At 50.9% G+C, this 27500-nt stretch overlaps 10 non-coding genes across 10 annotated transcripts; all 10 read right to left on the minus strand.

The window, feature by feature from the left end:
* Positions 1-1266: 1266 nt before the first annotated feature.
* trnap-agg (transfer RNA proline (anticodon AGG)) lies at positions 1267-1338 on the minus strand. The gene has a single exon. It is a non-coding gene; the product is annotated as a tRNA-Pro (tRNA).
* Positions 1339-5413: 4075 nt separating this feature from the next.
* On the minus strand, positions 5414-5485 carry trnap-agg (transfer RNA proline (anticodon AGG)). Its single transcript has one exon. It is a non-coding gene; the product is annotated as a tRNA-Pro (tRNA).
* A 1096-nt stretch (positions 5486-6581) lies between these two features.
* Positions 6582-6653, minus strand: trnap-agg (transfer RNA proline (anticodon AGG)). The gene has a single exon. It is a non-coding gene; the product is annotated as a tRNA-Pro (tRNA).
* Positions 6654-7159: 506 nt separating this feature from the next.
* On the minus strand, positions 7160-7231 carry trnap-agg (transfer RNA proline (anticodon AGG)). Its single transcript has one exon. It is a non-coding gene; the product is annotated as a tRNA-Pro (tRNA).
* Positions 7232-9486: 2255 nt separating this feature from the next.
* Positions 9487-9558, minus strand: trnap-ugg (transfer RNA proline (anticodon UGG)). Its single transcript has one exon. It is a non-coding gene; the product is annotated as a tRNA-Pro (tRNA).
* A 2285-nt stretch (positions 9559-11843) lies between these two features.
* trnap-agg (transfer RNA proline (anticodon AGG)) lies at positions 11844-11915 on the minus strand. The gene has a single exon. It is a non-coding gene; the product is annotated as a tRNA-Pro (tRNA).
* Positions 11916-14191: 2276 nt separating this feature from the next.
* Positions 14192-14263, minus strand: trnap-agg (transfer RNA proline (anticodon AGG)). The gene has a single exon. It is a non-coding gene; the product is annotated as a tRNA-Pro (tRNA).
* Positions 14264-15949: 1686 nt separating this feature from the next.
* On the minus strand, positions 15950-16021 carry trnap-agg (transfer RNA proline (anticodon AGG)). The gene has a single exon. It is a non-coding gene; the product is annotated as a tRNA-Pro (tRNA).
* A 10053-nt stretch (positions 16022-26074) lies between these two features.
* Positions 26075-26146, minus strand: trnap-agg (transfer RNA proline (anticodon AGG)). The gene has a single exon. It is a non-coding gene; the product is annotated as a tRNA-Pro (tRNA).
* Positions 26147-27203: 1057 nt separating this feature from the next.
* On the minus strand, positions 27204-27275 carry trnap-agg (transfer RNA proline (anticodon AGG)). Its single transcript has one exon. It is a non-coding gene; the product is annotated as a tRNA-Pro (tRNA).
* Between the last annotated feature and the right edge of the window lie 225 nt (positions 27276-27500).

Below are 27500 nucleotides of genomic sequence, written 5' to 3' on the forward strand. Positions count from 1 at the left end.
GCAAAGGTCTCCATAACAAGCCGGCAAACCACATTTCGTCCTCCTCCTCCTCAACAACACACTACATGTCCTCCTCCTCCTCAACAACAACAACGAACTTGTAAAATACACATTTTCTTTAAAGAAAACAAAACACACAGATGACAGTCTGATTTCCCATCAGCTACACAGCCAACAGTATCTGAGGTTGAAAGACCTCCCTGGTGCAGAGGAGCCCAGAAGCCAAGCATCGAGAGAGAACAAACGAATGCTTCAGAGAATGCAAAGCGGGGCCAAGCGGGCTCGTCCGGGAGTTGAACCCGGGACCTCTCGCACCCTAAGTGAGACAGCACTGAGAGCATGGTTCAGCAGGCCCGCAAACAACTGAAAAGAATGCCTCTCCTTTGGTGCAGCTCAGGAGTACACGTTCAGCAAAGGTCTCCATAACAAGCCGGCAAACCACATTTCGTCCTCCTCCTCCTCAACAACACACTACATGTCCTCCTCCTCCTCAACAACAACAACGAACTTGTAAAATACACATTTTCTTTAAAGAAAACAAAACACACAGATGACAGTCTGATTTCCCATCAGCTATACAGCCAACAGTATCTGAGGTTGAAAGACCTCCCTGGTGCAGAGGAGCCCAGAAGCCAAGCATCGAGAGAGAACAAACGAATGCTTCAGAGAATGCAAAGCGGGGCCAAGCGGGCTCGTCCGGGAGTTGAACCCGGGACCTCTCGCACCCTAAGCGAGAATCATACTCCTAGACCAACGAGCCAAGTTAACGGAGGGTGTCGCAGTTTCTGCTGGGCAAGCGCGTAACTGCTTTGGGGCAGACCGGGAGACCTACGCTCACTGACTGATAGCATGGACTGTAGCGCTGAAGTGTCTTTCCAGAACGGTAACCGTATCCCCAGTGAGACAGCACTGAGAGCATGGTTCAGCAGGCCCGCAAACAACTGAAAAGAATGCCTCTCCTTTGGTGCAGCTCAGGAGTACACGTTCAGCAAAGGTCTCCATAACAAGCCGGCAAACCACATTTCGTCCTCCTCCTCCTCAACAACACACTACATGTCCTCCTCCTCCTCAACAACAACAACGAACTTGTAAAATACACATTTTCTTTAAAGAAAACAAAACACACAGATGACAGTCTGATTTCCCATCAGCTACACAGCCAACAGTATCTGAGGTTGAAAGACCTCCCTGGTGCAGAGGAGCCCAGAAGCCAAGCATCGAGAGAGAACAAACGAATGCTTCAGAGAATGCAAAGCGGGGCCAAGCGGGCTCGTCCGGGAGTTGAACCCGGGACCTCTCGCACCCTAAGCGAGAATCATACCCCTAGACCAACGAGCCAAGTTAACGGAGGGTGTCGCAGTTTCTGCTGGGCAAGCGCGTAACTGCTTTGGGGCAGACCGGGAGACCTACGCTCACTGACTGATAGCATGGACTGTAGCGCTGAAGTGTCTTTCCAGAACGGTAACCGTATCCCCAGTGAGACAGCACTGAGAGCATGGTTCAGCAGGCCCGCAAACAACTGAAAAGAATGCCTCTCCTTTGGTGCAGCTCAGTAGTACACGTTCAGCAAAGGTCTCCATAACAAGCCGGCAAACCACATTTCGTCCTCCTCCTCCTCAACAACACACTACATGTCCTCCTCCTCCTCAACAACAACAACGAACTTGTAAAATACACATTTTCTTTAAAGAAAACAAAACACACAGATGACAGTCTGATTTCCCATCAGCTATACAGCCAACAGTATCTGAGGTCGATAGCCCTCCCTTGTGCAGAGGAGCCCAGAAGCCAGCCTTCAAGAGCAAACGAACGAACACTTCGGTGACTACAAAGTGGGGCCAAGTGGGCTCGTCCTGGAGTTGAACACACGGCCTCTCACACCCTCAGCAAGAATCATACCCCTAGACCAACGAGCCAAGTTAACGGAGGGTGTCGCAGTTTCTGCTGGGCAAGCGCGTAACTGCTTTGGGGCAGACCGGGAGACCTACGCACACTGACTGATAGCATGGACTGTAGCGCTGAAGTGTCTTTCCAGAACGGTAACCGTATCCCCAGTGAGACAGCACTGAGAGCATGGTTCAGCAGGCCCGCAAACAACTGAAAAGAATGCCTCTCCTTTGGTGCAGCTCAGGAGTACACGTTCAGCAAAGGTCTCCATAACAAGCCGGCAAACCACATTTCGTCCTCCTCCTCCTCAACAACACACTACATGTCCTCCACCTCCTCCTCAACAACAACAACAACAACAACAACGAACTTGTAAAAAACACATTCTCTTTAAAGAAAACAAAACACACAGATGACAGCCTGATTTCCCATCAGCTATACGGGCAACAGTATCTGAGGTCGATAGCCCTCCCTTGTGCAGAGGAGCCCAGAAGCCAGCCTTCAAGAGCAAACGAACAAACACTTCGGTGACTGCAAAGTGGGGCCAAGTGGGCTCGTCCTGGAGTTGAACCCAGGGCCTCTCACACCCTCAGCAAGAATCATATCCCTAGACCAAAAAGCCAAGTTAAGGGAGGGTGTCGCAGTTTCTGCTGGGCAAGCGCGTAACTGCTTTGGGGCAGACCGGGAGACCTACGCTCACTGACTGATAGCATGGACTGTAGCGCTGAAGTGTCTTTCCAGAACGGTAACCGTATCCCCAGTGAGACAGCACTGAGAGCATGGTTCAGCAGGCCCGCAAACAACTGAAAAGAATGCCTCTCCTTTGGTGCAGCTCAGGAGTACACGTTCAGCAAAGGTCTCCATAACAAGCCGGCAAACCACATTTCGTCCTCCTCCTCCTCAACAACACACTACATGTCCTCCTCCTCCTCAACAACAACAACGAACTTGTAAAAAACACATTTTCTTTAAAGACAACAAAACACACAGATGACAGTCTGATTTCCCATCAGCTATACAGCCAACAGTATCTGAGGTCGATAGCCCTCCCTTGTGCAGAGGAGCCCAGAAGCCAGCCTTCAAGAGCAAACGAACGAACACTTCGGTGACTACAAAGTGGGGCCAAGTGGGCTCGTCCTGGAGTTGAACCCAGGGCCTCTCACACCCTCAGCAAGAATCATACCCCTAGACCAACGAGCCAAGTTAACGGAGGGTGTCGCAGTTTCTGCTGGGCAAGCGCGTAACTGCTTTGGGGCAGACCGGGAGACCTACGCTCACTGACTGATAGCATGGACTGTAGTGCTGAAGTGTCTTTCCAGAATGGTAACGCCATCCCCTGTGAGACAGCACTGAGAGCATTGTTCAGCAGGCCCGCAAACAACTGAAAAGAATGCCTCTCCTTTGGTGCAGCTCAGGAGTACACGTTCAGCAAAGGTCTCCATAACAAGCCGGCAAACCACATTTCGTCCTCCTCCTCCTCAACAACACACTACATGTCCTCCTCCTCCTCCTCAACAACAACAACAACAACAACGAACTTGTAAAAAACACATTTTCTTTAAAGAAAACAAAACACACAGATGACAGTCTGATTTCCCATCAGCTTTACAGGCAACAGTATCTGAGGTCGATAGCCCTCCCTTGTGCAGAGGAGCCCAGAAGCCAGCCTTCAAGAGCAAACGAACAAACACTTCAATGAATGCAAAGTGGGGCCAAGTGGGCTCGTCCTGGAGTTGAACCCAGGGCCTCTCACACCCTCAGCAAGAATCATACCCCTAGACCAACGAGCCAAGTTAACGGAGGGTGTCGCAGTTTCTGCTGGGCAAGCGCGTAACTGCTTTGGGGCAGACCGGGAGACCTACGCACACTGACTGATAGCATGGACTGTAGCGCTGAAGTGTCTTTCCAGAACGGTAACCGTATCCCCAGTGAGACAGCACTGAGAGCATGGTTCAGCAGGCCCGCAAACAACTGAAAAGAATGCCTCTCCTTTGGTGCAGCTCAGGAGTACACGTTCAGCAAAGGTCTCCATAACAAGCCGGCAAACCACATTTCGTCCTCCTCCTCCTCAACAACACACTACATGTCCTCCTCCTCCTCAACAACAACAACGAACTTGTAAAATACACATTTTCTTTAAAGAAAACAAAACACACAGATGACAGTCTGATTTCCCATCAGCTACACAGCCAACAGTATCTGAGGTTGAAAGACCTCCCTGGTGCAGAGGAGCCCAGAAGCCAAGCATCGAGAGAGAACAAACGAATGCTTCAGAGAATGCAAAGCGGGGCCAAGCGGGCTCGTCCGGGAGTTGAACCCGGGACCTCTCGCACCCTAAGTGAGACAGCACTGAGAGCATGGTTCAGCAGGCCCGCAAACAACTGAAAAGAATGCCTCTCCTTTGGTGCAGCTCAGGAGTACACGTTCAGCAAAGGTCTCCATAACAAGCCGGCAAACCACATTTCGTCCTCCTCCTCCTCAACAACACACTACATGTCCTCCTCCTCCTCAACAACAACAACGAACTTGTAAAATACACATTTTCTTTAAAGAAAACAAAACACACAGATGACAGTCTGATTTCCCATCAGCTACACAGCCAACAGTATCTGAGGTTGAAAGACCTCCCTGGTGCAGAGGAGCCCAGAAGCCAAGCATCGAGAGAGAACAAACGAATGCTTCAGAGAATGCAAAGCGGGGCCAAGCGGGCTCGTCCGGGAGTTGAACCCGGGACCCCTCGCACCCTAAGTGAGACAGCACTGAGAGCATGGTTCAGCAGGCCCGCAAACAACTGAAAAGAATGCCTCTCCTTTGGTGCAGCTCAGGAGTACACGTTCAGCAAAGGTCTCCATAACAAGCCGGCAAACCACATTTCGTCCTCCTCCTCCTCAACAACACACTACATGTCCTCCTCCTCCTCAACAACAACAACGAACTTGTAAAATACACATTTTCTTTAAAGAAAACAAAACACACAGATGACAGTCTGATTTCCCATCAGCTACACAGCCAACAGTATCTGAGGTTGAAAGACCTCCCTGGTGCAGAGGAGCCCAGAAGCCAAGCATCGAGAGAGAACAAACGAATGCTTCAGAGAATGCAAAGCGGGGCCAAGCGGGCTCGTCCGGGAGTTGAACCCGGGACCTCTCGCACCCTAAGTGAGACAGCACTGAGAGCATGGTTCAGCAGGCCCGCAAACAACTGAAAAGAATGCCTCTCCTTTGGTGCAGCTCAGGAGTACACGTTCAGCAAAGGTCTCCATAACAAGCCGGCAAACCACATTTCGTCCTCCTCCTCCTCAACAACACACTACATGTCCTCCTCCTCCTCAACAACAACAACGAACTTGTAAAATACACATTTTCTTTAAAGAAAACAAAACACACAGATGACAGTCTGATTTCCCATCAGCTACACAGCCAACAGTATCTGAGGTTGAAAGACCTCCCTGGTGCAGAGGAGCCCAGAAGCCAAGCATCGAGAGAGAACAAACGAATGCTTCAGAGAATGCAAAGCGGGGCCAAGCGGGCTCGTCCGGGAGTTGAACCCGGGACCTCTCGCACCCTAAGCGAGAATCATACCCCTAGACCAACGAGCCAAGTTAACGGAGGGTGTCGCAGTTTCTGCTGGGCAAGCGCGTAACTGCTTTGGGGCAGACCGGGAGACCTACGCTCACTGACTGATAGCATGGACTGTAGCGCTGAAGTGTCTTTCCAGAACGGTAACCGTATCCCCAGTGAGACAGCACTGAGAGCATGGTTCAGCAGGCCCGCAAACAACTGAAAAGAATGCCTCTCCTTTGGTGCAGCTCAGGAGTACACGTTCAGCAAAGGTCTCCATAACAAGCCGGCAAACCACATTTCGTCCTCCTCCTCCTCAACAACACACTACATGTCCTCCTCCTCCTCCTCAACAACAACAACAACAACAACGAACTTGTAAAAAACACATTTTCTTTAAAGAAAACAAAACACACAGATGACAGTCTGATTTCCCATCAGCTTTACAGGCAACAGTATCTGAGGTCGATAGCCCTCCCTTGTGCAGAGGAGCCCAGAAGCCAGCCTTCAAGAGCAAACGAACAAACACTTCAGTGACTGCAAAGTGGGGCCAAGTGGGCTCGTCCTGGAGTTGAACCCAGGGCCTCTCACACCCTCAGCAAGAATCATACCCCTAGACCAACGAGCCAAGTTAACGGAGGGTGTCGCAGTTTCTGCTGGGCAAGCGCGTAACTGCTTTGGGGCAGACCGGGAGACCTACGCACACTGACTGATAGCATGGACTGTAGCGCTGAAGTGTCTTTCCAGAACGGTAACCGTATCCCCAGTGAGACAGCACTGAGAGCATGGTTCAGCAGGCCCGCAAACAACTGAAAAGAATGCCTCTCCTTTGGTGCAGCTCAGGAGTACACGTTCAGCAAAGGTCTCCATAACAAGCCGGCAAACCACATTTCGTCCTCCTCCTCCTCAACAACACACTACATGTCCTCCTCCTCCTCAACAACAACAACGAACTTGTAAAATACACATTTTCTTTAAAGAAAACAAAACACACAGATGACAGTCTGATTTCCCATCAGCTACACAGCCAACAGTATCTGAGGTTGAAAGACCTCCCTGGTGCAGAGGAGCCCAGAAGCCAAGCATCGAGAGAGAACAAACGAATGCTTCAGAGAATGCAAAGCGGGGCCAAGCGGGCTCGTCCGGGAGTTGAACCCGGGACCTCTCGCACCCTAAGCGAGAATCATACCCCTAGACCAACGAGCCAAGTTAACGGAGGGTGTCGCAGTTTCTGCTGGGCAAGCGCGTAACTGCTTTGGGGCAGACCGGGAGACCTACGCTCACTGACTGATAGCATGGACTGTAGCGCTGAAGTGTCTTTCCAGAACGGTAACCGTATCCCCAGTGAGACAGCACTGAGAGCATGGTTCAGCAGGCCCGCAAACAACTGAAAAGAATGCCTCTCCTTTGGTGCAGCTCAGGAGTACACGTTCAGCAAAGGTCTCCATAACAAGCCGGCAAACCACATTTCGTCCTCCTCCTCCTCAACAACACACTACATGTCCTCCTCCTCCTCAACAACAACAACGAACTTGTAAAATACACATTTTCTTTAAAGAAAACAAAACACACAGATGACAGTCTGATTTCCCATCAGCTACACAGCCAACAGTATCTGAGGTTGAAAGACCTCCCTGGTGCAGAGGAGCCCAGAAGCCAAGCATCGAGAGAGAACAAACGAATGCTTCATAGAATGCAAAGCGGGGCCAAGCGGGCTCGTCCGGGAGTTGAACCCGGGACCTCTCGCACCCTAAGCGAGAATCATACCCCTAGACCAACGAGCCAAGTTAACGGAGGGTGTCGCAGTTTCTGCTGGGCAAGCGCGTAACTGCTTTGGGGCAGACCGGGAGACCTACGCTCACTGACTGATAGCATGGACTGTAGCGCTGAAGTGTCTTTCCAGAACGGTAACCGTATCCCCAGTGAGACAGCACTGAGAGCATGGTTCAGCAGGCCCGCAAACAACTGAAAAGAATGCCTCTCCTTTGGTGCAGCTCAGGAGTACACGTTCAGCAAAGGTCTCCATAACAAGCCGGCAAACCACATTTCGTCCTCCTCCTCCTCAACAACACACTACATGTCCTCCTCCTCCTCAACAACAACAACGAACTTGTAAAATACACATTTTCTTTAAAGAAAACAAAACACACAGATGACAGTCTGATTTCCCATCAGCTACACAGCCAACAGTATCTGAGGTTGAAAGACCTCCCTGGTGCAGAGGAGCCCAGAAGCCAAGCATCGAGAGAGAACAAACGAATGCTTCATAGAATGCAAAGCGGGGCCAAGCGGGCTCGTCCGGGAGTTGAACCCGGGACCTCTCGCACCCTAAGCGAGAATCATACCCCTAGACCAACGATCCAAGTTAACGGAGGGTGTCGCAGTTTCTGCTGGGCAAGCGCGTAACTGCTTCGGGGCAGACCGGGAGACCTACGCTCACTGACTGATAGCATGGACTGTAGCGCTGAAGTGTCTTTCCAGAACGGTAACCGTATCCCCAGTGAGACAGCACTGAGAGCATGGTTCAGCAGGCCCGCAAACAACTGAAAAGAATGCCTCTCCTTTGGTGCAGCTCAGGAGTACACGTTCAGCAAAGGTCTCCATAACAAGCCGGCAAACCACATTTCGTCCTCCTCCTCCTCAACAACACACTACATGTCCTCCTCCTCCTCCTCAACAACAACAACAACAACAACAACGAACTTGTAAAAAACACATTTTCTTTAAAGAAAACGAAACACACAGATGACAGTCTGATTTCCCATCAGCTATACAGGCAACAGTATCTGAGGTCGATAGCCCTCCCTTGTGCAGAGGAGCCCAGAAGCCAGCCTTCAAGAGCAAACGAACGAACACTTCAGTGACTGCAACGTGGGGCCAAGTGGGCTCGTCCTGGAGTTGAACCCAGGGCCTCTCACACCCTCAGCGAGAATCATACCCCTAGACCAACGAGCCAAGTTAACGGAGGGTGTCGCAGTTTCTGCTGGGCAAGCGCGTAACTGCTTTGGGGCAGACCGGGAGACCTACGCACACTGACTGATAGCATGGACTGTAGCGCTGAAGTGTCTTTCCAGAACGGTAACCGTATCCCCAGTGAGACAGCACTGAGAGCATGGTTCAGCAGGCCCGCAAACAACTGAAAAGAATGCCTCTCCTTTGGTGCAGCTCAGGAGTACACGTTCAGCAAAGGTCTCCATAACAAGCCGGCAAACCACATTTCGTCCTCCTCCTCCTCAACAACACACTACATGTCCTCCTCCTCCTCAACAACAACAACGAACTTGTAAAAAACACATTTTCTTTAAAGAAAACAAAACACACAGATGACAGCCTGATTTCCCATCAGCTATACGGGCAACAGTATCTGAGGTCGATAGCCCTCCCTTGTGCAGAGGAGCCCAGAAGCCAGCCTTCAAGAGCAAACGAACAAACACTTCGGTGACTGCAAAGTGGGGCCAAATGGGCTCGTCCTGGAGTTGAACCCAGGGCCTCTCACACCCTCAGCAAGAATCATACCCCTAGACCAACGAGCCAAGTTAACGGAGGGTGTCGCAGTTTCTGCTGGGCAAGCGCGTAACTGCTTTGGGGCAGACCGGGAGACCTACGCTCACTGACTGATAGCATGGACTGTAGCGCTGAAGTGTCTTTCCAGAACGGTAACCGTATCCCCAGTGAGACAGCACTGAGAGCATGGTTCAGCAGGCCCGCAAACAACTGAAAAGAATGCCTCTCCTTTGGTGCAGCTCAGGAGTACACGTTCAGCAAAGGTCTCCATAACAAGCCGGCAAACCACATTTCGTCCTCCTCCTCCTCAACAACACACTACATGTCCTCCTCCTCCTCAACAACAACAACGAACTTGTAAAAAACACATTTTCTTTAAAGAAAACAAAACACACAGATGACAGTCTGATTTCCCATCAGCTACACAGCCAACAGTATCTGAGGTTGAAAGACCTCCCTGGTGCAGAGGAGCCCAGAAGCCAAGCATCAAGAGAGAACAAACGAATGCTTCAGAGAATGCAAAGCAGGGCCAAGCGGGCTCGTCCGGGAGTTGAACCCGGGACCTCTCGCACCCAAAGCGAGAATCATACCCCTAGACCAACGAGCCAAGTTATCTGACAGTGTCGCAGTTTCTGCTGGGCAAGCGCGTAACTGCTTTGGGGCAGACCGGGAGACCTATGCACACTGACTGATAGCATGGACTGTAGCGCTGAAGTGTCTTTCCAGAACGGTAACCGTATCCCCAGTGAGACAGCACTGAGAGCATGGTTCAGCAGGCCCGCAAACAACTGAAAAGAATGCCTCTCCTTTGGTGCAGCTCAGGAGTACACGTTCAGCAAAGGTCTCCATAACAAGCCGGCAAACCACATTTCGTCCTCCTCCTCCTCAACAACACACTACATGTCCTCCACCTCCTCCTCAACAACAACAACAACAACGAACTTGTAAAAAACACATTCTCTTTAAAGAAAACAAAACACACAGATGACAGCCTGATTTCCCATCAGCTATACGGGCAACAGTATCTGAGGTCGATAGCCCTCCCTTGTGCAGAGGAGCCCAGAAGCCAGCCTTCAAGAGCAAACGAACAAACACTTCGGTGACTGCAAAGTGGGGCCAAGTGGGCTCGTCCTGGAGTTGAACCCAGGGCCTCTCACACCCTCAGCAAGAATCATACCCCTAGACCAAAAAGCCAAGTTAACGGAGGGTGTCGCAGTTTCTGCTGGGCAAGCGCGTAACTGCTTTGGGGCAGACCGGGAGACCTACGCTCACTGACTGATAGCATGGACTGTAGCGCTGAAGTGTCTTTCCAGAACGGTAACCGTATCCCCAGTGAGACAGCACTGAGAGCATGGTTCAGCAGGCCCGCAAACAACTGAAAAGAATGCCTCTCCTTTGGTGCAGCTCAGGAGTACACGTTCAGCAAAGGTCTCCATAACAAGCCGGCAAACCACATTTCGTCCTCCTCCTCCTCAACAACACACTACATGTCCTCCTCCTCCTCCTCAACAACAACAACAACAACAACAACAACGAACTTGTAAAAAACACATTTTCTTTAAAGAAAACAAAACACACAGATGACAGTCTGATTTCCCATCAGCTATACAGCCAACAGTATCTGAGGTCGATAGCCCTCCCTTGTGCAGAGGAGCCCAGAAGCCAGCCTTCAAGAGCAAACGAACGAACACTTCGGTGACTACAAAGTGGGGCCAAGTGGGCTCGTCCTGGAGTTGAACCCAGGGCCTCTCACACCCTCAGCAAGAATCATACCCCTAGACCAACGAGCCAAGTTAACGGAGGATGTCGCAGTTTCTGCTGGGCAAACGCGTAACTGCTTTGGGGCAGACCGGGAGACCTACGCACACTGACTGATAGCATGGACTGTAGCGCTGAAGTGTCTTTCCAGAACGGTAACCGTATCCCCAGTGAGACAGCACTGAGAGCATGGTTCAGCAGGCCCGCAAACAACTGAATAGAATGCCTCTCCTTTGGTGCAGCTCAGGAGTACACGTTCAGCAAAGGTCTCCATAACAAGCCGGCAAACCACATTTCGTCCTCCTCCTCCTCAACAACACATTACATGTCCTCCTCCTCCTCCTCAACAACAACAACAACAACAACAACAACGAACTTGTAAAAAACACATTTTCTTTAAAGAAAACAAAACACACAGATGACAGTCTGATTTCCCATCAGCTATACAGCCAACAGTATCTGAGGTCGATAGCCCTCCCTTGTGCAGAGGAGCCCAGAAGCCAGCCTTCAAGAGCAAACGAACGAACACTTCGGTGACTACAAAGTGGGGCCAAGTGGGCTCGTCATGGAGTTGAACCCAGGGCCTCTCACACCCTCAGCAAGAATCATACCCCTAGACCAACGAGCCAAGTTAACGGAGGGTGTCGCAGTTTCTACTGGGCAAGCGCGTAACTGCTTTGGGGCAGACCGGGAGACCTACGCTCACTGACTGATAGCATGGACTGTAGCGCTGAAGTGTCTTTCCAGAATGGTAACGCCATCCCCTGTGAGACAGCACTGAGAGCATTGTTCAGCAGGCCCGCAAACAACTGAAAAGAATGCCTCTCCTTTGGTGCAGCTCAGGAGTACACGTTCAGCAAAGGTCTCCATAACAAGCCGGCAAACCACATTTCGTCCTCCTCCTCCTCAACAACACACTACATGTCCTCCTCCTCCTCAACAACAACAACGAACTTGTAAAATACACATTTTCTTTAAAGAAAACAAAACACACAGATGACAGTCTGATTTCCCATCAGCTACACAGCCAACAGTATCTGAGGTTGAAAGACCTCCCTGGTGCAGAGGAGCCCAGAAGCCAAGCATCGAGAGAGAACAAACGAATGCTTCAGAGAATGCAAAGCGGGGCCAAGCGGGCTCGTCCGGGAGTTGAACCCGGGACCTCTCGCACCCTAAGCGAGAATCATACCCCTAGACCAACGAGCCAAGTTAACGGAGGGTGTCGCAGTTTCTGCTGGGCAAGCGCGTAACTGCTTTGGGGCAGACCGGGAGACCTACGCTCACTGACTGATAGCATGGACTGTAGCGCTGAAGTGTCTTTCCAGAACGGTAACCGTATCCCCAGTGAGACAGCACTGAGAGCATGGTTCAGCAGGCCCGCAAACAACTGAAAAGAATGCCTCTCCTTTGGTGCAGCTCAGGAGTACACGTTCAGCAAAGGTCTCCATAACAAGCCGGCAAACCACATTTCGTCCTCCTCCTCCTCAACAACACACTACATGTCCTCCTCCTCCTCCTCAACAACAACAACAACAACAACAACAACGAACTTGTAAAAAACACATTTTCTTTAAAGAAAACAAAACACACAGATGACAGTCTGATTTCCCATCAGCTATACAGCCAACAGTATCTGAGGTCGATAGCCCTCCCTTGTGCAGAGGAGCCCAGAAGCCAGCCTTCAAGAGCAAACGAACGAACACTTCGGTGACTACAAAGTGGGGCCAAGTGGGCTCGTCCTGGAGTTGAACCCAGGGCCTCTCACACCCTCAGCAAGAATCATACCCCTAGACCAACGAGCCAAGTCAACGGAGGGTGTCGCAGTTTCTGCTGGGCAAGCGCGTAACTGCTTTGGGGCAGACCGGGAGACCTACGCTCACTGACTGATAGCATGGACTGTAGCGCTGAAGTGTCTTTCCAGAACGGTAACCGTATCCCCAGTGAGACAGCACTGAGAGCATGGTTCAGCAGGCCCGCAAACAACTGAAAAGAATGCCTCTCCTTTGGTGCAGCTCAGGAGTACACGTTCAGCAAAGGTCTCCATAACAAGCCGGCAAACCACATTTCGTCCTCCTCCTCCTCAACAACACACTACATGTCCTCCTCCTCCTCAACAACAACAACGAACTTGTAAAAAACACATTTTCTTTAAAGAAAACAAAACACACAGATGACAGTCTGATTTCCCATCAGCTATACAGCCAACAGTATCTGAGGTCGATAGCCCTCCCTTGTGCAGAGGAGCCCAGAAGCCAGCCTTCAAGAGCAAACGAACGAACACTTCGGTGACTACAAAGTGGGGCCAAGTGGGCTCGTCATGGAGTTGAACCCAGGGCCTCTCACACTCTCAGCAAGAATCATACCCCTAGACCAACGAGCCAAGTTAACGGAGGGTGTCGCAGTTTCTACTGGGCAAGCGCGTAACTGCTTTGGGGCAGACCGGGAGACCTACGCTCACTGACTGATAGCATGGACTGTAGCGCTGAAGTGTCTTTCCAGAATGGTAACGCCATCCCCTGTGAGACAGCACTGAGAGCATTGTTCAGCAGGCCCGCAAACAACTGAAAAGAATGCCTCTCCTTTGGTGCAGCTCAGGAGTACACGTTCAGCAAAGGTCTCCATAACAAGCCGGCAAACCACATTTCGTCCTCCTCCTCCTCAACAACACATTACATGTCCTCCTCCTCCTCCTCAACAACAACAACAACAACAACAACAACGAACTTGTAAAAAACACATTTTCTTTAAAGAAAACAAAACACACAGATGACAGTCTGATTTCCCATCAGCTATACAGCCAACAGTATCTGAGGTCGATAGCCCTCCCTTGTGCAGAGGAGCCCAGAAGCCAGCCTTCAAGAGCAAACGAACGAACACTTCGGTGACTACAAAGTGGGGCCAAGTGGGCTCGTCATGGAGTTGAACCCAGGGCCTCTCACACCCTCAGCAAGAATCATACCCCTAGACCAACGAGCCAAGTTAACGGAGGGTGTCGCAGTTTCTACTGGGCAAGCGCGTAACTGCTTTGGGGCAGACCGGGAGACCTACGCTCACTGACTGATAGCATGGACTGTAGCGCTGAAGTGTCTTTCCAGAATGGTAACGCCATCCCCTGTGAGACAGCACTGAGAGCATTGTTCAGCAGGCCCGCAAACAACTGAAAAGAATGCCTCTCCTTTGGTGCAGCTCAGGAGTACACGTTCAGCAAAGGTCTCCATAACAAGCCGGCAAACCACATTTCGTCCTCCTCCTCCTCAACAACACACTACATGTCCTCCTCCTCCTCAACAACAACAACGAACTTGTAAAATACACATTTTCTTTAAAGAAAACAAAACACACAGATGACAGTCTGATTTCCCATCAGCTACACAGCCAACAGTATCTGAGGTTGAAAGACCTCCCTGGTGCAGAGGAGCCCAGAAGCCAAGCATCGAGAGAGAACAAACGAATGCTTCAGAGAATGCAAAGCGGGGCCAAGCGGGCTCGTCCGGGAGTTGAACCCGGGACCTCTCGCACCCTAAGCGAGAATCATACCCCTAGACCAACGAGCCAAGTTAACGGAGGGTGTCGCAGTTTCTGCTGGGCAAGCGCGTAACTGCTTTGGGGCAGACCGGGAGACCTACGCTCACTGACTGATAGCATGGACTGTAGCGCTGAAGTGTCTTTCCAGAACGGTAACCGTATCCCCAGTGAGACAGCACTGAGAGCATGGTTCAGCAGGCCCGCAAACAACTGAAAAGAATGCCTCTCCTTTGGTGCAGCTCAGGAGTACACGTTCAGCAAAGGTCTCCATAACAAGCCGGCAAACCACATTTCGTCCTCCTCCTCCTCAACAACACACTACATGTCCTCCTCCTCCTCCTCAACAACAACAACAACAACAACAACAACAACAACGAACTTGTAAAAAACACATTTTCTTTAAAGAAAACAAAACACACAGATGACAGTCTGATTTCCCATCAGCTATACAGCCAACAGTATCTGAGGTCGATAGCCCTCCCTTGTGCAGAGGAGCCCAGAAGCCAGCCTTCAAGAGCAAACGAACGAACACTTCGGTGACTACAAAGTGGGGCCAAGTGGGCTCGTCCTGGAGTTGAACCCAGGGCCTCTCACACCCTCAGCAAGAATCATACCCCTAGACCAACGAGCCAAGTCAACGGAGGGTGTCGCAGTTTCTGCTGGGCAAGCGCGTAACTGCTTTGGGGCAGACCGGGAGACCTACGCTCACTGACTGATAGCATGGACTGTAGCGCTGAAGTGTCTTTCCAGAACGGTAACCGTATCCCCAGTGAGACAGCACTGAGAGCATGGTTCAGCAGGCCCGCAAACAACTGAAAAGAATGCCTCTCCTTTGGTGCAGCTCAGGAGTACACGTTCAGCAAAGGTCTCCATAACAAGCCGGCAAACCACATTTCGTCCTCCTCCTCCTCAACAACACACTACATGTCCTCCTCCTCCTCAACAACAACAACGAACTTGTAAAAAACACATTTTCTTTAAAGAAAACAAAACACACAGATGACAGTCTGATTTCCCATCAGCTATACAGCCAACAGTATCTGAGGTCGATAGCCCTCCCTTGTGCAGAGGAGCCCAGAAGCCAGCCTTCAAGAGCAAACGAACGAACACTTCGGTGACTACAAAGTGGGGCCAAGTGGGCTCGTCATGGAGTTGAACCCAGGGCCTCTCACACTCTCAGCAAGAATCATACCCCTAGACCAACGAGCCAAGTTAACGGAGGGTGTCGCAGTTTCTACTGGGCAAGCGCGTAACTGCTTTGGGGCAGACCGGGAGACCTACGCTCACTGACTGATAGCATGGACTGTAGCGCTGAAGTGTCTTTCCAGAATGGTAACGCCATCCCCTGTGAGACAGCACTGAGAGCATTGTTCAGCAGGCCCGCAAACAACTGAAAAGAATGCCTCTCCTTTGGTGCAGCTCAGGAGTACACGTTCAGCAAAGGTCTCCATAACAAGCCGGCAAACCACATTTCGTCCTCCTCCTCCTCAACAACACACTACATGTCCTCCTCCTCCTCAACAACAACAACGAACTTGTAAAATACACATTTTCTTTAAAGAAAACAAAACACACAGATGACAGTCTGATTTCCCATCAGCTACACAGCCAACAGTATCTGAGGTTGAAAGACCTCCCTGGTGCAGAGGAGCCCAGAAGCCAAGCATCGAGAGAGAACAAACGAATGCTTCAGAGAATGCAAAGCGGGGCCAAGCGGGCTCGTCCGGGAGTTGAACCCGGGACCTCTCGCACCCTAAGCGAGAATCATACCCCTAGACCAACGAGCCAAGTTAACGGAGGGTGTCGCAGTTTCTGCTGGGCAAGCGCGTAACTGCTTTGGGGCAGACCGGGAGACCTACGCTCACTGACTGATAGCATGGACTGTAGCGCTGAAGTGTCTTTCCAGAACGGTAACCGTATCCCCAGTGAGACAGCACTGAGAGCATGGTTCAGCAGGCCCGCAAACAACTGAAAAGAATGCCTCTCCTTTGGTGCAGCTCAGGAGTACACGTTCAGCAAAGGTCTCCATAACAAGCCGGCAAACCACATTTCGTCCTCCTCCTCCTCAACAACACACTACATGTCCTCCTCCTCCTCCTCAACAACAACAACAACAACAACAACAACGAACTTGTAAAAAACACATTTTCTTTAAAGAAAACAAAACACACAGATGACAGTCTGATTTCCCATCTGCTATACAGCCAACAGTATCTGAGGTCGATAGCCCTCCCTTGTGCAGAGGAGCCCAGAAGCCAGCCTTCAAGAGCAAACGAACGAACACTTCGGTGACTACAAAGTGGGGCCAAGTGGGCTCGTCCTGGAGTTGAACCCAGGGCCTCTCACACCCTCAGCAAGAATCATACCCCTAGACCAACGAGCCAAGTTAACGGAGGGTGTCGCAGTTTCTGCTGGGCAAGCGCGTAACTGCTTTGGGGCAGACCGGGAGACCTACGCTCACTGACTGATAGCATGGACTGTAGCGCTGAAGTGTCTTTCCAGAACGGTAACCGTATCCCCAGTGAGACAGCACTGAGAGCATGGTTCAGCAGGCCCGCAAACAACTGAAAAGAATGCCTCTCCTTTGGTGCAGCTCAGGAGTACACGTTCAGCAAAGGTCTCCATAACAAGCCGGCAAACCACATTTCGTCCTCCTCCTCCTCAACAACACACTACATGTCCTCCTCCTCCTCAACAACAACAACGAACTTGTAAAAAACACATTTTCTTTAAAGAAAACAAAACACACAGATGACAGTCTGATTTCCCATCAGCTATACAGGCAACAGTATCTGAGGTCGATAGCCCTCCCTTGTGCAGAGGAGCCCAGAAGCCAGCCTTCAAGAGCAAACGAACGAACACTTCGGTGACTGCAACGTGGGGCCAAGTGGGCTCGTCCTGGAGTTGAACCCAGGGCCTCTCATACCCTCAGCAAGAATCATACCCCTAGACCAACGAGCCAAGTTAACTCACTGACTGATAGCATGGACTGTAGCGCTGAAGTGTCTTTCCAGAACGGTAACCGTATCCCCAGTGAGACAGCACTGAGAGCATTGTTCAGCAGGCCCGCAAACAACTGAAAAGAATGCCTCTCCTTTGGTGCAGCTCAGGAGTACACGTTCAGCAAAGGTCTCCATAACAAGCCGGCAAACCACATTTCGTCCTCCTCCTCCTCAACAACACACTACATGTCCTCCTCCTCCTCCTCAACAACAACAACAACAACAACGAACTTGTAAAAAACACATTTTCTTTAAAGAAAACAAAACACACAGATGACAGTCTGATTTCCCATCAGCTTTACAGGCAACAGTATCTGAGGTCGATAGCCCTCCCTTGTGCAGAGGAGCCCAGAAGCCAGCCTTCAAGAGCAAACGAACAAACACTTCGGTGACTGCAAAGTGGGGCCAAGTGGGCTCGTCCTGGAGTTGAACCCAGGGCCTCTCACACCCTCAGCAAGAATCATACCCCTAGACCAACGAGCCAAGTTAACGGAGGGTGTCGCAGTTTCTGCTGGGCAAGCGCGTAACTGCTTTGGGGCAGACCGGGAGACCTACGCACACTGACTGATAGCATGGACTGTAGCGCTGAAGTGTCTTTCCAGAACGGTAACCGTATCCCCAGTGAGACAGCACTGAGAGCATGGTTCAGCAGGCCCGCAAACAACTGAAAAGAATGCCTCTCCTTTGGTGCAGCTCAGGAGTACACGTTCAGCAAAGGTCTCCATAACAAGCCGGCAAACCACATTTCGTCCTCCTCCTCCTCAACAACACACTACATGTCCTCCTCCTCCTCAACAACAACAACGAACTTGTAAAAAACACATTTTCTTTAAAGAAAACAAAACACACAGATGACAGTCTGATTTCCCATCAGCTACACAGCCAACAGTATCTGAGGTTGAAAGACCTCCCTGGTGCAGAGGAGCCCAGAAGCCAGCCTTCAAGAGCAAACGAACAAACACTTCGGTGACTACAAAGTGGGGCCAAGTGGGCTCATCCTGGAGTTGAACCCAGGGCCTCTCACACCCTCAGCGAGAATCATACCCCTAGACCAACGAGCCAAGTTAACGGAGGGTGTCGCAGTTTCTGCTGGGCAAGCGCGTAACTGCTTTGGGGCAGACCGGGAGACCTACGCACACTGACTGATAGCATGGACTGTAGCGCTGAAGTGTCTTTCCAGAACGGTAACCGTATCCCCAGTGAGACAGCACTGAGAGCATGGTTCAGCAGGCCCGCAAACAACTGAAAAGAATGCCTCTCCTTTGGTGCAGCTCAGGAGTACACGTTCAGCAAAGGTCTCCATAACAAGCCGGCAAACCACATTTCGTCCTCCTCCTCCTCAACAACACACTACATGTCCTCCTCCTCCTCAACAACAACAACGAACTTGTAAAATACACATTTTCTTTAAAGAAAACAAAACACACAGATGACAGTCTGATTTCCCATCAGCTACACAGCCAACAGTATCTGAGGTTGAAAGACCTCCCTGGTGCAGAGGAGCCCAGAAGCCAAGCATCGAGAGAGAACAAACGAATGCTTCAGAGAATGCAAAGCGGGGCCAAGCGGGCTCGTCCGGGAGTTGAACCCGGGACCTCTCGCACCCTAAGCGAGAATCATACCCCTAGACCAACGATCCAAGTTAACGGAGGGTGTCGCAGTTTCTGCTGGGCAAGCGCGTAACTGCTTTGGGGCAGACCGGGAGACCTACGCTCACTGACTGATAGCATGGACTGTAGCGCTGAAGTGTCTTTCCAGAACGGTAACCGTATCCCCAGTGAGACAGCACTGAGAGCATGGTTCAGCAGGCCCGCAAACAACTGAAAAGAATGCCTCTCCTTTGGTGCAGCTCAGGAGTACACGTTCAGCAAAGATCTCCATAACAAGACGGCAAACCACATTTCGTCCTCCTCCTCCTCAACAACACACTACATGTCCTCCTCCTCCTCCTCAACAACAACAACAACAACAACGAACTTGTAAAAAACACATTTTCTTTAAAGAAAACAAAACACACAGATGACAGTCTGATTTCCCATCAGCTTTACAGGCAACAGTATCTGAGGTCGATAGCCCTCCCTTGTGCAGAGGAGCCCAGAAGCCAGCCTTCAAGAGCAAACGAACAAACACTTCGGTGACTGCAAAGTGGGGCCAAGTGGGCTCGTCCTGGAGTTGAACCCAGGGCCTCTCACACCCTCAGCAAGAATCATACCCCTAGACCAACGAGCCAAGTTAACGGAGGGTGTCGCAGTTTCTGCTGGGCAAGCGCGTAACTGCTTTGGGGCAGACCGGGAGACCTACGCACACTGACTGATAGCATGGACTGTAGCGCTGAAGTGTCTTTCCAGAACGGTAACCGTATCCCCAGTGAGACAGCACTGAGAGCATGGTTCAGCAGGCCCGCAAACAACTGAAAAGAATGCCTCTCCTTTGGTGCAGCTCAGGAGTACACGTTCAGCAAAGGTCTCCATAACAAGCCGGCAAACCACATTTCGTCCTCCTCCTCCTCAACAACACACTACATGTCCTCCTCCTCCTCAACAACAACAACGAACTTGTAAAAAACACATTTTCTTTAAAGAAAACAAAACACACAGATGACAGTCTGATTTCCCATCAGCTACACAGCCAACAGTATCTGAGGTTGAAAGACCTCCCTGGTGCAGAGGAGCCCAGAAGCCAGCCTTCAAGAGCAAACGAACAAACACTTCGGTGACTACAAAGTGGGGCCAAGTGGGCTCATCATGGAGTTGAACCCAGGGCCTCTCACACCCTCAGCGAGAATCATACCCCTAGACCAACGAGCCAAGTTAACGGAGGGTGTCGCAGTTTCTGCTGGGCAAGCGCGTAACTGCTTTGGGGCAGACCGGGAGACCTACGCACACTGACTGATAGCATGGACTGTAGCGCTGAAGTGTCTTTCCAGAACGGTAACCGTATCCCCAGTGAGACAGCACTGAGAGCATGGTTCAGCAGGCCCGCAAACAACTGAAAAGAATGCCTCTCCTTTGGTGCAGCTCAGGAGTACACGTTCAGCAAAGGTCTCCATAACAAGCCGGCAAACCACATTTCGTCCTCCTCCTCCTCAACAACACACTACATGTCCTCCTCCTCCTCCTCAACAACAACAACGAACTTGTAAAATACACATTTTCTTTAAAGAAAACAAAACACACAGATGACAGTCTGATTTCCCATCAGCTACACAGCCAACAGTATCTGAGGTTGAAAGACCTCCCTGGTGCAGAGGAGCCCAGAAGCCAAGCATCGAGAGAGAACAAACGAATGCTTCAGAGAATGCAAAGCGGGGCCAAGCGGGCTCGTCCGGGAGTTGAACCCGGGACCTCTCGCACCCTAAGCGAGAATCATACCCCTAGACCAACGATCCAAGTTAACGGAGGGTGTCGCAGTTTCTGCTGGGCAAGCGCGTAACTGCTTTGGGGCAGACCGGGAGACCTACGCTCACTGACTGATAGCATGGACTGTAGCGCTGAAGTGTCTTTCCAGAACGGTAACCGTATCCCCAGTGAGACAGCACTGAGAGCATGGTTCAGCAGGCCCGCAAACAACTGAAAAGAATGCCTCTCCTTTGGTGCAGCTCAGGAGTACACGTTCAGCAAAGATCTCCATAACAAGACGGCAAACCACATTTCGTCCTCCTCCTCCTCAACAACACACTACATGTCCTCCTCCTCCTCCTCAACAACAACAACAACAACAACGAACTTGTAAAAAACACATTTTCTTTAAAGAAAACAAAACACACAGATGACAGTCTGATTTCCCATCAGCTTTACAGGCAACAGTATCTGAGGTCGATAGCCCTCCCTTGTGCAGAGGAGCCCAGAAGCCAGCCTTCAAGAGCAAACGAACAAACACTTCGGTGACTGCAAAGTGGGGCCAAGTGGGCTCGTCCTGGAGTTGAACCCAGGGCCTCTCACACCCTCAGCAAGAATCATACCCCTAGACCAACGAGCCAAGTTAACGGAGGGTGTCGCAGTTTCTGCTGGGCAAGCGCGTAACTGCTTTGGGGCAGACCGGGAGACCTACGCACACTGACTGATAGCATGGACTGTAGCGCTGAAGTGTCTTTCCAGAACGGTAACCGTATCCCCAGTGAGACAGCACTGAGAGCATGGTTCAGCAGGCCCGCAAACAACTGAAAAGAATGCCTCTCCTTTGGTGCAGCTCAGGAGTACACGTTCAGCAAAGGTCTCCATAACAAGCCGGCAAACCACATTTCGTCCTCCTCCTCCTCAACAACACACTACATGTCCTCCTCCTCCTCAACAACAACAACGAACTTGTAAAAAACACATTTTCTTTAAAGAAAACAAAACACACAGATGACAGTCTGATTTCCCATCAGCTACACAGCCAACAGTATCTGAGGTTGAAAGACCTCCCTGGTGCAGAGGAGCCCAGAAGCCAGCCTTCAAGAGCAAACGAACAAACACTTCGGTGACTACAAAGTGGGGCCAAGTGGGCTCATCCTGGAGTTGAACCCAGGGCCTCTCACACCCTCAGCGAGAATCATACCCCTAGACCAACGAGCCAAGTTAACGGAGGGTGTCGCAGTTTCTGCTGGGCAAGCGCGTAACTGCTTTGGGGCAGACCGGGAGACCTACGCACACTGACTGATAGCATGGACTGTAGCGCTGAAGTGTCTTTCCAGAACGGTAACCGTATCCCCATTGAGACAGCACTGAGAGCATGGTTCAGCAGGCCCGCAAACAACTGAAAAGAATGCCTCTCCTTTGGTGCAGCTCAGGAGTACACGTTCAGCAAAGGTCTCCATAACAAGCCGGCAAACCACATTTCGTCCTCCTCCTCCTCAACAACACACTACATGTCCTCCTCCTCCTCAACAACAACAACGAACTTGTAAAATACACATTTTCTTTAAAGAAAACAAAACACACAGATGACAGTCTGATTTCCCATCAGCTACACAGCCAACAGTATCTGAGGTTGAAAGACCTCCCTGGTGCAGAGGAGCCCAGAAGCCAAGCATCGAGAGAGAACAAACAAATGCTTCAGAGAATGCAAAGCGGGGCCAAGCGGGCTCGTCCGGGAGTTGAACCCGGGACCTCTCGCACCCTAAGCGAGAATCATACCCCTAGACCAACGATCCAAGTTAACGGAGGGTGTCGCAGTTTCTGCTGGGCAAGCGCGTAACTGCTTTGGGGCAGACCGGGAGACCTACGCTCACTGACTGATAGCATGGACTGTAGCGCTGAAGTGTCTTTCCAGAACGGTAACCGTATCCCCAGTGAGACAGCACTGAGAGCATGGTTCAGCAGGCCCGCAAACAACTGAAAAGAATGCCTCTCCTTTGGTGCAGCTCAGGAGTACACGTTCAGCAAAGATCTCCATAACAAGACGGCAAACCACATTTCGTCCTCCTCCTCCTCAACAACACACTACATGTCCTCCTCCTCCTCCTCAACAACAACAACAACAACAACAACAACAACAACAACAACGAACTTGTAAAAAACACATTTTCTTTAAAGAAAACAAAACACACAGATGACAGTCTGATTTCCCATCAGCTATACAGCCAACAGTATCTGAGGTCGATAGCCCTCCCTTGTGCAGAGGAGCCCAGAAGCCAGCCTTCAAGAGCAAACGAACGAACACTTCGGTGACTACAAAGTGGGGCCAAGTGGGCTCGTCCTGGAGTTGAACCCAGGGCCTCTCACACCCTCAGCAAGAATCATACCCCTAGACCAACGAGCCAAGTTAACAGAGGGTGTCGCAGTTTCTGCTGGGCAAGCGCGTAACTGCTTTGGGGCAGACCGGGAGACCTACGCACACTGACTGATAGCATGGACTGTAGCGCTGAAGTGTCTTTCCAGAACGGTAACCGTATCCCCAGTGAGACAGCACTGAGAGCATGGTTCAGCAGGCCCGCAAACAACTGAAAAGAATGCCTCTCCTTTGGTGCAGCTCAGGAGTACACGTTCAGCAAAGGTCTCCATAACAAGCCGGCAAACCACATTTCGTCCTCCTCCTCCTCAACAACACACTACATGTCCTCCACCTCCTCCTCAACAACAACAACAACAACAACAACGAACTTGTAAAAAACACATTTTCTTTAAAGAAAACAAAACACACAGATGACAGTCTGATTTCCCATCAGCTATACAGCCAACAGTATCTGAGGTCGATAGCCCTCCCTTGTGCAGAGGAGCCCAGAAGCCAGCCTTCAAGAGCAAACGAACGAACACTTCGGTGACTACAAAGTGGGGCCAAGTGGGCTCGTCCTGGAGTTGAACCCAGGGCCTCTCACACCCTCAGCAAGAATCATACCCCTAGACCAACGAGCCAAGTTAACGGAGGGTGTCGCAGTTTCTGCTGGGCAAGCGCGTAACTGCTTTGGGGCAGACCGGGAGACCTACGCACACTGACTGATAGCATGGACTGTAGCGCTGAAGTGTCTTTCCAGAACGGTAACCGTATCCCCAGTGAGACAGCACTGAGAGCATGGTTCAGCAGGCCCGCAAACAACTGAAAAGAATGCCTCTCCTTTGGTGCAGCTCAGGAGTACATGTTCAGCAAAGGTCTCCATAACAAGCCGGCAAACCACATTTCGTCCTCCTCCTCCTCAACAACACATTACATGTCCTCCTCCTCCTCAACAACAACAACGAACTTGTAAAATACACATTTTCTTTAAAGAAAACAAAACACACAGATGACAGTCTGATTTCCCATTAGCTACACAGCCAACAGTATCTGAGGTTGAAAGACCTCCCTGGTGCAGAGGAGCCCAGAAGCCAGCCTTCAAGAGCAAACGAACGAACACTTCGGTGACTACAAAGTGGTGCCAAGTGGGCTCGTCCTGGAGTTGAACCCAGGGCCTCTCACACCCTCAGCAAGAATCATACCCCTAGACCAACGAGCCAAGTTAACGGAGGGTGTCGCAGTTTCTGCTGGGCAAGCGCGTAACTGCTTTGGGGCAGACCGGGAGACCTACGCACACTGACTGATAGCATGGACTGTAGCGCTGAAGTGTCTTTCCAGAATGGTAACGCCATCCCCAGTGAGACAGCACTGAGAGCATGGTTCAGCAGGCCCGCAAACAACTGAAAAGAATGCCTCTCCTTTGGTGCAGCTCAGGAGTACACGTTGAGCAAAGGTCTCCATAACAAGCCGGCAAACCACATTTCGTCCTCCTCCTCCTCAACAACACACTACATGTCCTCAACCTCCTCCTCAACAACAACAACAACGAACTTGTAAAAAACACATTTTCTTTAAAGAAAACAAAACACACAGATGACAGTCTGATTTCCCATCAGCTATACAGCCAACAGTATCTGAGGTCGATAGCCCTCCCTTGTGCAGAGGAGCCCAGAAGCCAGCCTTCAAGAGCAAACGAACGAACACTTCGGTGACTACAAAGTGGGGCCAAGTGGGCTCGTCCTGGAGTTGAACCCAGGGCCTCTCACACCCTCAGCAAGAATCTTACCCCTAGACCAACGAGCCAAGTTAACGGAGGGTGTCGCAGTTTCTGCTGGGCAAGCGCGTAACTGCTTTGGGGCAGACCGGGAGACCTACGCTCACTGACTGATAGCATGGACTGTAGCGCTGAAGTGTCTTTCCAGAACGGTAACCGTATCCCCAGTGAGACAGCACTGAGAGCATGGTTCAGCAGGCCCGCAAACAACTGAAAAGAATGCCTCTCCTTTGGTGCAGCTCAGGAGTACATGTTCAGCAAAGGTCTCCATAACAAGCCGGCAAACCACATTTCGTCCTCCTCCTCCTCAACAACACACTACATGTCCTCCTCCTCCTCCTCAACAACAACAACAACAACAACAACGAACTTGTAAAAAACACATTTTCTTTAAAGAAAACAAAACACACAGATGACAGTCTGATTTCCCATCAGCTACACAGCCAACAGTATCTGAGGTTGAAAGACCTCCCTGGTGCAGAGGAGCCCAGAAGCCAAGCATCGAGAGAGAACAAACGAATGCTTCAGAGAATGCAAAGCGGGGCCAAGCGGGCTCGTCCGGGAGTTGAACCCGGGACCTCTCGCACCCTAAGTGAGACAGCACTGAGAGCATGGTTCAGCAGGCCCGCAAACAACTGAAAAGAATGCCTCTCCTTTGGTGCAGCTCAGGAGTACACGTTCAGCAAAGGTCTCCATAACAAGCCGGCAAACCACATTTCGTCCTCCTCCTCCTCAACAACACACTACATGTCCTCCTCCTCCTCAACAACAACAACGAACTTGTAAAATACACATTTTCTTTAAAGAAAACAAAACACACAGATGACAGTCTGATTTCCCATCAGCTACACAGCCAACAGTATCTGAGGTTGAAAGACCTCCCTGGTGCAGAGGAGCCCAGAAGCCAAGCATCGAGAGAGAACAAACGAATGCTTCAGAGAATGCAAAGCGGGGCCAAGCGGGCTCGTCCGGGAGTTGAACCCGGGACCTCTCGCACCCTAAGTGAGACAGCACTGAGAGCATGGTTCAGCAGGCCCGCAAACAACTGAAAAGAATGCCTCTCCTTTGGTGCAGCTCAGGAGTACACGTTCAGCAAAGGTCTCCATAACAAGCCGGCAAACCACATTTCGTCCTCCTCCTCCTCAACAACACACTACATGTCCTCCTCCTCCTCAACAACAACAACGAACTTGTAAAATACACATTTTCTTTAAAGAAAACAAAACACACAGATGACAGTCTGATTTCCCATCAGCTACACAGCCAACAGTATCTGAGGTTGAAAGACCTCCCTGGTGCAGAGGAGCCCAGAAGCCAAGCATCGAGAGAGAACAAACGAATGCTTCAGAGAATGCAAAGCGGGGCCAAGCGGGCTCGTCCGGGAGTTGAACCCGGGACCTCTCGCACCCTAAGCGAGAATCATACCCCTAGACCAACGAGCCAAGTTAACGGAGGGTGTCGCAGTTTCTGCTGGGCAAGCGCGTAACTGCTTTGGGGCAGACCGGGAGACCTACGCTCACTGACTGATAGCATGGACTGTAGCGCTGAAGTGTCTTTCCAGAACGGTAACCGTATCCCCAGTGAGACAGCACTGAGAGCATGGTTCAGCAGGCCCGCAAACAACTGAAAAGAATGCCTCTCCTTTGGTGCAGCTCAGGAGTACACGTTCAGCAAAGGTCTCCATAACAAGCCGGCAAACCACATTTCGTCCTCCTCCTCCTCAACAACACACTACATGTCCTCCTCCTCCTCAACAACAACAACGAACTTGTAAAATACACATTTTCTTTAAAGAAAACAAAACACACAGATGACAGTCTGATTTCCCATCAGCTACACAGCCAACAGTATCTGAGGTTGAAAGACCTCCCTGGTGCAGAGGAGCCCAGAAGCCAAGCATCGAGAGAGAACAAACGAATGCTTCAGAGAATGCAAAGCGGGGCCAAGCGGGCTCGTCCGGGAGTTGAACCCGGGACCTCTCGCACCCTAAGCGAGAATCATAACCCTAGACCAACGAGCCAAGTTAACGGAGGGTGTCGCAGTTTCTGCTGGGCAAGCGCGTAACTGCTTTGGGGCAGACCGGGAGACCTACGCTCACTGACTGATAGCATGGACTGTAGCGCTGAAGTGTCTTTCCAGAACGGTAACCGTATCCCCAGTGAGACAGCACTGAGAGCATGGTTCAGCAGGCCCGCAAACAACTGAAAAGAATGCCTCTCCTTTGGTGCAGCTCAGGAGTACACGTTCAGCAAAGGTCTCCATAACAAGCCGGCAAACCACATTTCGTCCTCCTCCTCCTCAACAACACACTACATGTCCTCCTCCTCCTCAACAACAACAACGAACTTGTAAAACACACAGATGACAGTCTGATTTCCCATCAGCTACACAGCCAACAGTATCTGAGGTTGAAAGACCTCCCTGGTGCAGAGGAGCCCAGAAGCCAAGCATCGAGAGAGAACAAACGAATGCTTCAGAGAATGCAAAGCGGGGCCAAGCGGGCTCGTCCGGGAGTTGAACCCGGGACCTCTCGCACCCTAAGCGAGAATCATACCCCTAGACCAACGAGCCAAGTTAACGGAGGGTGTCGCAGTTTCTGCTGGGCAAGCGCGTAACTGCTTTGGGGCAGACCGGGAGACCTACGCTCACTGACTGATAGCATGGACTGTAGCGCTGAAGTGTCTTTCCAGAACGGTAACCGTATCCCCAGTGAGACAGCACTGAGAGCATGGTTCAGCAGGCCCGCAAACAACTGAAAAGAATGCCTCTCCTTTGGTGCAGCTCAGGAGTACACGT

This window comes from Amia ocellicauda, chromosome 2 (genome assembly GCF_036373705.1).
Source record: "Amia ocellicauda isolate fAmiCal2 chromosome 2, fAmiCal2.hap1, whole genome shotgun sequence".
Taxonomy (NCBI): domain Eukaryota; kingdom Metazoa; phylum Chordata; class Actinopteri; order Amiiformes; family Amiidae; genus Amia; species Amia ocellicauda.